This window comes from Dromaius novaehollandiae, chromosome 26 (genome assembly GCF_036370855.1).
Source record: "Dromaius novaehollandiae isolate bDroNov1 chromosome 26, bDroNov1.hap1, whole genome shotgun sequence".
NCBI lineage: Eukaryota > Metazoa > Chordata > Aves > Casuariiformes > Dromaiidae > Dromaius > Dromaius novaehollandiae.
In genome coordinates, this window is record NC_088123.1 from 1,637,490 (window position 1) to 1,647,504 (window position 10,015).

At 45.3% G+C, this 10,015-nt stretch overlaps 1 long non-coding RNA gene across 1 annotated transcript in view; it reads right to left on the reverse strand.

Annotated features, from left to right (window-relative positions):
- Positions 1 to 9,800, reverse strand: part of LOC135323662 (uncharacterized) — a 289,040-nt gene extending 279,240 nt beyond the window's left edge. The window contains exon 1 of the long non-coding RNA XR_010385140.1: positions 9,034 to 9,800. This is a non-coding gene — a long non-coding RNA (uncharacterized LOC135323662). The remainder of the gene's footprint in view (positions 1 to 9,033) is intronic.
- Positions 9,801 to 10,015: the final 215 nt, after the last annotated feature.

The following is a 10,015-nucleotide window of genomic DNA, read 5'->3' on the forward strand; positions in this document are numbered from 1 at the left end:
ATGGGCACCCCTGTCTCAATCAGTGGCTTCTGGGACTCTCTACCCAGGTATGGTTTCTTTCAGTAAGGCTTTTACTACCCCTCCTGCATCGGCCTTTCTTGTTGGGAAAGCTCCTACCCAGCCTGATAACTGATCTGCTATCACTAAGAAGTGTTTGTACCCATTGGCAGATGGCATACCCGCATAATCTGTTTGTAGCTTTTGGAAAGGGAAGTGGGCCCATGGTCATCCCCCTAGCTCTGAGCTTGGTTTGCTACTTGAAAAGTTCTGGCAGGTCGGGCAGCTATTTGTTATTCTTTTTGCAGCCGCATAATTTCCTGGAGCGGCCCATACTTTCTGTACCTGTTTAGCTATTGCCTCGGCTCCCCCATGAGCTTTATCGTGAAACCACCTAGCTATAGTAATTTTTTTTTCGGTAGAATTGGTTTTCCTCTAATTGTCCATATTCCATCATCATCTTGTTTTGCTTCCCACTACTCCCATTGTTTTTTTTTTCTCTTCCACTGAGCAGTCCTTTCCATGCATGGTTTGGGGGGGGGTCTCTTAAATTTGGCCACTGACTTTGGTTCATCCTTGGAACTGCCACCATACCGTCTCTGAGAGGTTGTCGGGCTGCAGCCTTCGCAGCAGCGTCAGCTAACGCATTTCCTCTACTAATTTCTGTAGTGTCTTTAGTATGGGCTGGGCACTGTATTGCAGCAATTTCTTTGGGGCAGTTGGACTGCTTCCAGCAGATTACGTATTTCTTCTCCATTAGCTATTTTCTTTCCTGATGACGTAAATAAAAATCCTTGTTCTTTCCATAACATCCCTGTTACATGACCTACTCCAAATGCATATTTAGAATCGGTATGGATATTTACCTGCAGGTTCTTACCGATTTTTACTGCTTGGGTCAATGCTATTAATTCTGCTCCTTGAGCACTTACAGACGGAGACAAAGGATTAGTCTCAAGTACCTCAAAGATGTTGGTGTCAGGATAACCTGAGTGGCACCTTCTGTCCAAATAATAGGATGATCCATGTTACGGAAATGAGGCTTGTCGGCCACCATAACAGGGCTCGACCCTAGGTTCCCGCAGAAAAGTTCAGAGCCAAATCAAAACAAATTAAATTTTAATCACGCACGTGCCATAATTACAGCTCGAGCTGGGTGCCTCCGAAGAGGGACCCTAACATAAACAAATCCTGGGCAATTATAGTTTTTTCAAATTAAGTTTCCAACCCCTCACGTGGTAGTTCAGACCAAGAGTAATTTTTAGGTCTGGGGTCTCCTGCTCCTTATTGGGTGTCATCCTTGTTCCTAGGCAGGCTCTTTTTCTCCCTTATCTTTACTGTTGTGGTTTCTGCTGACGGTTGTCCCTTCGTTTCTTGTTGGGTCTTACTGCTGTCTCTCAAGGTCCTGAGGAGGAGGAGGTGATTCTAAATCATAGCAATTAACACTGCCCCAGCAGTGAGCTAAGGCTTTGTCCCTCAAGGTCCTAACGCCCTGCACCGGTCTTATTTCACAGCCTTGATGTCCTCCCTTTCGGAGTGTGAGACGCAGGAATGCAGACTGCTTGTAACTTCCTTATCTTCCCAGCTGGAACCAGCTCTGAGGCCCTTTTCTTACTGGACTAAGTAAAAGTTCATTATTTTATCTAAGTGCAGCCTAAGGCTTCAGCAAATTTAGCTCCTCATGCTAAGCAAGTTGTATAGAAGTTGTGCTAAGCGGCTACCTCTAGACAGTTTCAGTTTGCTATTCCTTAACAGTCCCCCCTTTGTTTTTATGAAGCATCCCTGCTAATCCTTTAAACAGAGTTCTCGAAGTTTTTCCAGGCATACTACTACTTTCCGTAGTCTTCTGTATAATATGATCGTAAGTAACAGGCATAACACAGACAAACTTAATGCAGCTGCTACTGAGTTGAACACGTGACCACAAATCCCTGTTGCAGTTGGTGACCATCCTGGAAAAGTTTCCCAGCCATGATGTTCTCTGTCCCTCTTTACCCTTTCCAAGACATGGTGTATCTCTTCCGCATCATGATGAATGGTGATTAGAGTTTTTTGTCCATTGTTTCGGGTTCGTTCTAGCAGTCAACGCAAATCATCACATTGGAGTAGTTTCCTTACCAGGGTGAGATTCATTCCAATGGGGGTAGGTAGTAAATTTTGGCTCAATGTATAATTAGATTGTAACAATTGATAAGATCTAATAGGAGCTGAATAATTAAAGTCGCATCCCATAATTCTGGTAAAGTTACAAATACAAATATTGGAATGGTTACTTGTATCTACAACAATGCCATCTATGAATATAAGATTACAAAGTGTTCTTACACATACACATTCTTTTTCAACATATACAAGTACAGTTCAACTCTAACAACAAATTAAGAACATACTATGACAGTATATGGCCCATTCCATTTAGGCTTTAACTTGGATTTCTGTGAAAATACTTTAACTAAAACTTCATCCCCAGGCTGTATATCAGGCACTTGTATTTCAGGTGGTGTGGATTGATATCATCGAGCATATATTTTTTTAAAAAAAGATGTTCAAACCTTTTTTGCATACTTAGAACATACCGGCTTAGTCCTTCATCTCCGTCTAACAGGCTGGTCTTAGCTGGAATAACAAGTCCCTAGTACAGCTAAATGTCTCCCAAAGAGAATTTCTGCTGGCGTTAGTCCTATGGGTTGCTGTGGGGCATTTCAAACATCCCATAGAGCTAAGTTTCATGCTTCTGGCCATTTTAGGCTAGCACGTCTACATATTCTTGCTATTTTTCCTTTCAAGGTTCTATTCATTCTCTCTACTTGTCCTGAAGATTGTGGGTGATAAGGGGTACATAGGTTTCTTTTTATGCCTAACGATTTCTATAACTGAGTGATTATGCTTGCCGTAAAATGGGCACCCCTGTCTCAATCAGTGGCTTCTGGGACTCTCTACCTAGGTATGGTTTCTTTCAGTAAGGCTTTTACTACCCCTCCTGCATCGGCCTTTCTTGTTGGGAAAGCTCCTACCCAGCCTGATAACTGCTCTGCTATCACTAACAAGTGTTTGTACCCATTGGCAGATGGCATACCCGCATAATCTGTTTGTAGCTTTTGGAAAGGGAAGTGGGCCCATGGTCATCCCCCTAGCTCTGAGCTTGGTTTGCTACTTGAAAAGTTCTGGCAGGTCGGGCAGCTATTTGTTATTCTTTTTGCAGCCGCATAAATTCCTGGAGCGGCCCATACTTTCTGTACCTGTTTAGCTATTGCCTCGGCTCCCCCATGAGCTTTATCGTGAAACCACCTAGCTATAGTAATTAAATATGTTTTTGGTAGAATTGGTTTTCCGCCAGTTGTCCATATTCCATCATCATCTTGTTTTGCTTCCCACTACTCCCATTGTTTTGTTCTCTTCCACTGAGCAGTCCTTTTCATACATGGTTTTGGGGTCTATTAAATTTGGCCACTGACTTTGGTTCATCCTTGGAACTGCCACCATACCTTCTCTCAGAGGATGTCGGGCTGCAGCCTTCGCAGCAGCGTCAGTTAATGCATTTCCTCTACTAATTTCTGTAGTGTCTTTAGTATGGGCTGGGCAGTGTATTGCAGCAATTTCTTTGGGGCAGTTGGACTGCTTCCAGCAGATTACGTATTGTTGGAAACTTGCACGGGAGGAGCCGACGGAGGGAAGACCCAGACGCTCAATATGAGTGATCAGCGTACTTCCTCTTTATTAGGCGTGATCTTCCTTTATATAGCACAGGACTAATCAGGCTCATACATATTGCAAAGGCTGAGCTCCTTATTGGTAATAGCAATTTTGTTTACCCCAACGCCTTCTGCATTACATCACCCGCAAGTTCCCAGGACTAATCATTGATAACACATTGAAGCCAAGGACAATGTGTCCTTGGCTCTAGCTGTTTTTACTCTCGTACAGGACTTGGCTCACATCAACTGTGTGCGATATGTACTTAGTTCTGCTTCCTTTATTTGTTCAATCTTCACATGACCTCTGCCATCAAGCCAGTCCTCCACAATTCCCCCGTTTTTATTTTGTGCGAGAAAGACTTTTTTAGTTAATTGTTCAAGCTTTTGTGTTAAGCAGCCAAAAATCACTCTTACAGCAATTAAAATTAATACAATTATGAATAGAATACGTAGCCCTTCTTTGATCAAGCCCAAAATCCAGGTACTCACATTACCAAACATCTTTCTAAACAGATCATCAAACCAATTATACTGTACGGTGATTCTCTGGGTGTCGTCCTTTAGCCATTTCAATTGCTCATGGATTGACTGTCCATGATCAGAAAAATTAAAACAACACATTCCTTCAAAATCCTCACACCCGCGTCCCTGTGCCAAAAGCAGAAAGTCTATAGCTGCTCTATTTTGCAACACTGCATGTCTCAGGCTATCCATATCCTGTGACATTTCAGAGAGAATTTGTGTAGTAACATTTGATTGCTTAACAGCCCAACAAGCAAGTTTATTTAGATTAGACATGGCATGCGCAACCGCAACGTTAGGAGCTAAAGCTGCGGCGAAAAACCTTTCCGCAGGCCCCCATAATTCTACATCATCAGCACAATCTGAACCTAGTTTTTTCAATTCACGCTTGCCTCGACGATTCTCACTTCTTCTATGTCTGATTGCTGCAGTCAGATTTGACCAACGCTGATCATGTAAGTCAGGGGCAAAGAGTGTCAGGCGTCCTATATAACAAGGTCCCCCATAAGCGTTTCCTGGCACACCTTGCCATGCTCTGTCACCACAAATTAGAAAAATACCAGGAGGCAGTGCCTTAGAGGCACTCATAGGCCACATTGAGTTGTGATCATTTACTCCATAGGCCCCAAGTGGCTCACTATTATTGGAGTTATTCCACCCACAATAATTACCATTGGCGTTAAACCCTAAAGTTCTAGACGTTATGTTCGTCCAATGAGTCTTATTTTGTTTACCTTTATTTAGTATAAAACAGGTTTGTGTCCAATTATCACTAGTGTTTCCTACTGCTACTGACCCTAACAAATCTAATTCTTGTGGATCCCATGGCAACGATATATTAAGATGTTGCAGTGCAGCAACCACTCCGTCTGAGAGGTTGCTCGAGAAGGACCCATTTAAGAGAGCGAGTGAAGTTGAGTATGGGCCTAACAGCTTGACCAATTCCTTTGGAGCTCCTATAGGCACCCCAAATAGACACGTCCGGAAGGGATCGCTTCCTGAGGCTAGAGACAAACAAAAGGTGCGCTGGTTAGTTTCGTTAGCCCATGTAACCCACATATTCTGTTGAGTATCAATCTGAGACAACATCGTAGACCCTTCAGCAATTATCATAATCAATAGGACAATTTTGCGCAGAGTTGTCTGTCCGATTCCGAGCATGGTCTTTGTCCACAGTCGCTCCTTCGTCTATCACAGGTTTCGTAAATCTGCTGGGAACCCAAACCGGTCCTGTGGGAGAAGATATACACACATAACCGCGCCCTACGTATATTACCTCTGCTGGACCTATCCATACTCCCGTTTTCATGTCCCGGTATTTTACTCTAAAGGTCCGGCTACCAGCCTTTTCTTCTTCTATATGATGTTTGATTGCTGGTGGTTCTTTGTCGTCCCCGAATACACACAAATAGTTTAGTACGAATAGGGTCTTATCAATTTTTTCCTTGATGTCTAGGATGTCCTTAAACTTTTCTATATATTGTTTGACAGTGCTGTTTGCTCGTTCAACAACCGCCTGACCATTCTAGGTCTTTGGGTTTCAATGGCAGCCAAACGGTATTCAGTGGTGCTCCCTCAATTTGTAATATTCGGTTTCTTCCTTTCCTAATGAGTTCGGCCAGCGTTGAAATTTTTTCTTGAATAGTTCGTTTTGGTTGTAACGGTGGTGCTATCCATTCTAGTACAATGGGTTCCGCCAACCCTCTTTTTTCCCCCGTTTTTATTTTGTGTTGTGTAATGGCTCCCATTAGGTATTGTGGGTCACATAAAATAGTAAGATCAAGTGGCTGATTTTCCAGGCGTCGGTGCGTAGCACGCGTAGTAATTAGCGATGCAATTTCCTGGAGTACCCGTTGCTGTTCCTCTGTGAGCGTGACGGCAGCCGCTGGGTCTGTTCCCTTCAGCGGGGGCGTAGCAGATTTAAAAGTTCATTAGGAATGCCGACAACCGGACGGATCCGTTGAAGGTCTCCTAATAGTTTTTGAGCATCATTGAGTGTTCTTATGTCAGTCCTGATTGTCAATTTCTGTGGTCTGATGGTGGCATTCGAAATATGCCAACCTAGATACTGCCAGGGGCTGGATTCCTGTACCTTTTCCGGGGCCACCACAAGTTCCTTTTTCTTTAATTGTGTGATTAGATCAAATTTTTGTTCAGGAGAAAAGGGGGTTTTTTGTGCCAGCAATATGTCGTCCATGTAGTGATATATCATGGTCTCTGGCCACTGTTGACGTAACGGTTGAAGTGCCGCATCGACATAGAGTTGACAGAGGGTTGGTGAGTTTCGCATACCCTGCGGTAGTACTGTCCATTCAAATCTTTGGTCTGGCCCCTCTCTATTGATAGCAGGGAGTGTAAATGCAAATCGCTGTTTATCATCTTCGTGGAGGGCTATAGTAAAGAAACAGTCCTTTAAATCTACGATTAGCAGGTGCCAGCCTTCTGGGATCATTGCTGGGCTGGGTAACCCCGGTTGTAAAGCACCCATGTCATACATCTGTCTGTTTACAGCACGTAGATCGTGTAAAAGTCTGTATTTGCCGGATTTTTCCTTGATCACAAATATTGGGGTATTCCAAGGGCTGGTAGATAGTCTTAGATGACCTTGTTTGTACTGTTCCTTTACTAGTTCATGTGCTTGAATGAGACTTTCCCGTTTAAGCGGCCATTGCTCTACCCACACAGGCTGATCAGTCCTCCAGCTGAGTGGGATTGGGAAAGTCCAGGCAATGGCCGGTGCTATAAAGGGTGTTCTGAGGTAAGCACCATACCCATCTGGGCAAGGATATCGCGCCCTATTAATGCTTGCACTCCTTCAGGTAGGGGTAAAATGGAAACGGAGCAATTAACCACCTTGTTCCCTATAGTCCATTGTAGCATCGATGATTTCCGGGCGAGGGTGACCCCGCCTACTCCAGCTACCGTAGAGCTGGTCTCTCGGGTTGGCCAATGCTGGGGCCAAATCTTAGTGCTAATTATTGATACATCTGCTCCAGTGTCCAATAAGGCATTAGTGCGTATAGATTCTTCTTTATACCTTACAGTCACGGTTTGTCGGGGCCTTTGATGCATTCCGACAGTCAGTAATACTACACTTCCAGTGGAACCAAAAGCACCATAGCCTCGTGGTTGCTCTTTCGCTGGTGCCACCCCTTCAGTCAGGTGGGGAAGCGGAATAAGTTGAGCTATTCTCGATCCTTGTGGTATGTGCATAGGTGGAAACATTGCTGAAACCACAATTTGTACTTCCCCGAAATAGTCCTTGTCGATCAATCCTGTCAAAACTTGTAATCCTTTCATTGTAGCGGACGATCTTCCAATCAGTAAGGCACCTACTGGCTCATGATTAATAGTTACTGGTCCATAGACATTCGTCCGGATTCTTGTTGGCTTTGTATCCAATAAGGTGGCGTCTACTGCTGTTGCCAAGTCCAGTCCGAGACTCCCTCTGGTGGCTGGTCGAAGACAAAGGGATTCATGCTGTTCGGAGTGGAGCTGGGCGCCGGCTGAGGTGGTTGTGTTGACTGCGGGGGTTGCTGAGTTGTTGTGGTGAAGGCCGCCTTTTGTGTCATCGTGGGGCGGCTCGTCCCGCTTCTCCGGGCGTTTCCCGAGCCAGCCTTCCAACAAGCTGCTCCATCATGTTTGTTGCTTTTGCAGTTGGGACACCATACTCTACTAGCTTGGCATTCTCTGCGAAGATGACCAACAACGCCGCATCGGTAGCAGCGTGCCGCAACGCCGCATCGGTAGCAGCGTGCCGATCGTCGATCGGGGGGGGTATTTCCGCCGGGGTTTTGCAAAGGAGCAAGGGCAGCGAATACCTGTCTTTGATTCTGTTGCATATTATCCCGCAACGCCTGTGCTTGCTCTCTCATGCTCTCTCCTAACTGTTTCACCGCCTCTACTAGCATAGCTTGCGGTCCTACAGGTACCTGCGCCATTCTTTCTAGCCCCTCCTCAATAGTCCATGTTCCCGGGAGTGTGGCTAAAATACTACGCGTTGAAGGGTTACTATTCTGTATTGCACATTGTTTCAAGATAGTCCCTTTCAGGTAATCTGGTACCCCTGCTGCTTGTATAGCATTGGCTACTCTGTCAATAAATAAGCCGAAAGGCTCTTCTCGGCCCTGCTTTATTCCCATATAAGATGGGATACCCCCTTTTTTTTTTTCTTGTTTTTTTCTTGTTTTTTTCTTGTTTTTTTCCCCTTTTTTTTTTTTTTTTCAAACTGCTTTTATTAGTGGTTTCTGACCATTAATATCGTAGAGAAAAACTTATTTCACATTGATAGCCTGAGATGGGTGTCCTCAGATAACTGTGGCCAAAGGAAGAGGAGAAGGAGGAGAGGAGAAAAAGGGGGGGGGGGAGAGAGGGGGGGGGGAGAGAGAGGGGGGGAGGGGGGGGAGGGGGGGGGAGGAGAGAGGGGGGAGAGAGAGAGGGAGGGGGGGGAGGGAGAGAGGGGGGATCTGCCGCATGGTCAATGTTGCTCCTTTTGGCAGGCCTGTGTTCCCAGACCCTCCCTGGGCAATAGTAGAGGTTCGGATCGAGGGGGGCGATGGGTATGGGGACACCTCTGCATGCGGGGGTTCCTTGAACCCATCGGGGCTTCCCAAACGCTCCGCGGCAGCGGCAGCTACTTTCTTTCTTTCTTTTTTTTTTTTTTTTCTTTTTTTTTTTTTTTTTTTTTTTTCCTTTGAGGTGCGAGAGCATTAGTAACTGCCCTCCACGGCTTCATCAGCTTTTTTACTGTCTTGTTGTCACTTATTACTTCATCAAACAACTTGTCCCCAAATTTTTTCCATTCAGTTTGTTCGAACACGGTATCTGGGTTAACAAAACACCCCTTAGCCACTCCGTAAGCTAATAGCCCTGGGAGTTCCTTATGACATTCTATTCCTTGAGTACCTCGCTTTTCTAAAAAGCATCTTAATAAATAATAAGCCGCTTGTCGCTCCGTGGTTACTCACTTACCGTTGCAACCTTTGCAAGACCTGCGGCGAGACTTTCTGGCAGGACCCCGTCTCGTCCTGGGCACGGACCCCCTTTGTTTGTGTCCTCTCCACCTCCTCTGTAACTCTGGCACGTAGACCCCCTTTTGTGTCTCGTTGCCTTTAGCACAGCAGGACCAGCTGTCTCTAGCACTCTGTCGACTCCTGAGTTTTTAATCACCGAGTCCCTGACCGGCAGGGTCCCTGTTCGGGCGCCATTTGTTGGAAACTTGCACGGGAGGAGCCGACGGAGGGAAGACCCAGACGCTCAATATGAGTGATCAGTGTACTTCAACTTTATTAGGTGTGGTCTTTCTTTATATAGTATAGGACTAATCAGGCTCATACATATTGCAAAAGCTGAGCTCCTTATTGGTAACAGCAATTTGGTTTACCCAGCAACTTCTGCATTACATCACCCGCAAGTTCCCAGGACTAATCATTGATAACACCTTGGAGCCAAGGACAATGTGTCCTTGGCTCTAGCTGTTTTTACTCTCATACGGGACTTGGCTCACATCAACTGTGTGCGATATGCACTTAGTTCTGCTTCCTTTATTTGTTCAATCTTCACATGACCTCTGCCCTCAAGCCAGTCCTCCACACCAAGCCTCAACACATTTCCTGCCGTGTCTTTGTTTGTCTTGGGAGCAATCCCTTGCTGAATCCACTTCCAAGGAAAAACAAACAAACAAAAAAAAAAAAAAGAAAAGAACCAAAAAGGATGTACAGAAATCCAATGGCCATGTGCCGACTGAGCTGCCCTGAACAGCATCGTCTGACCGCAGGTTGAAACGCCGAGGCCTCCTGCCC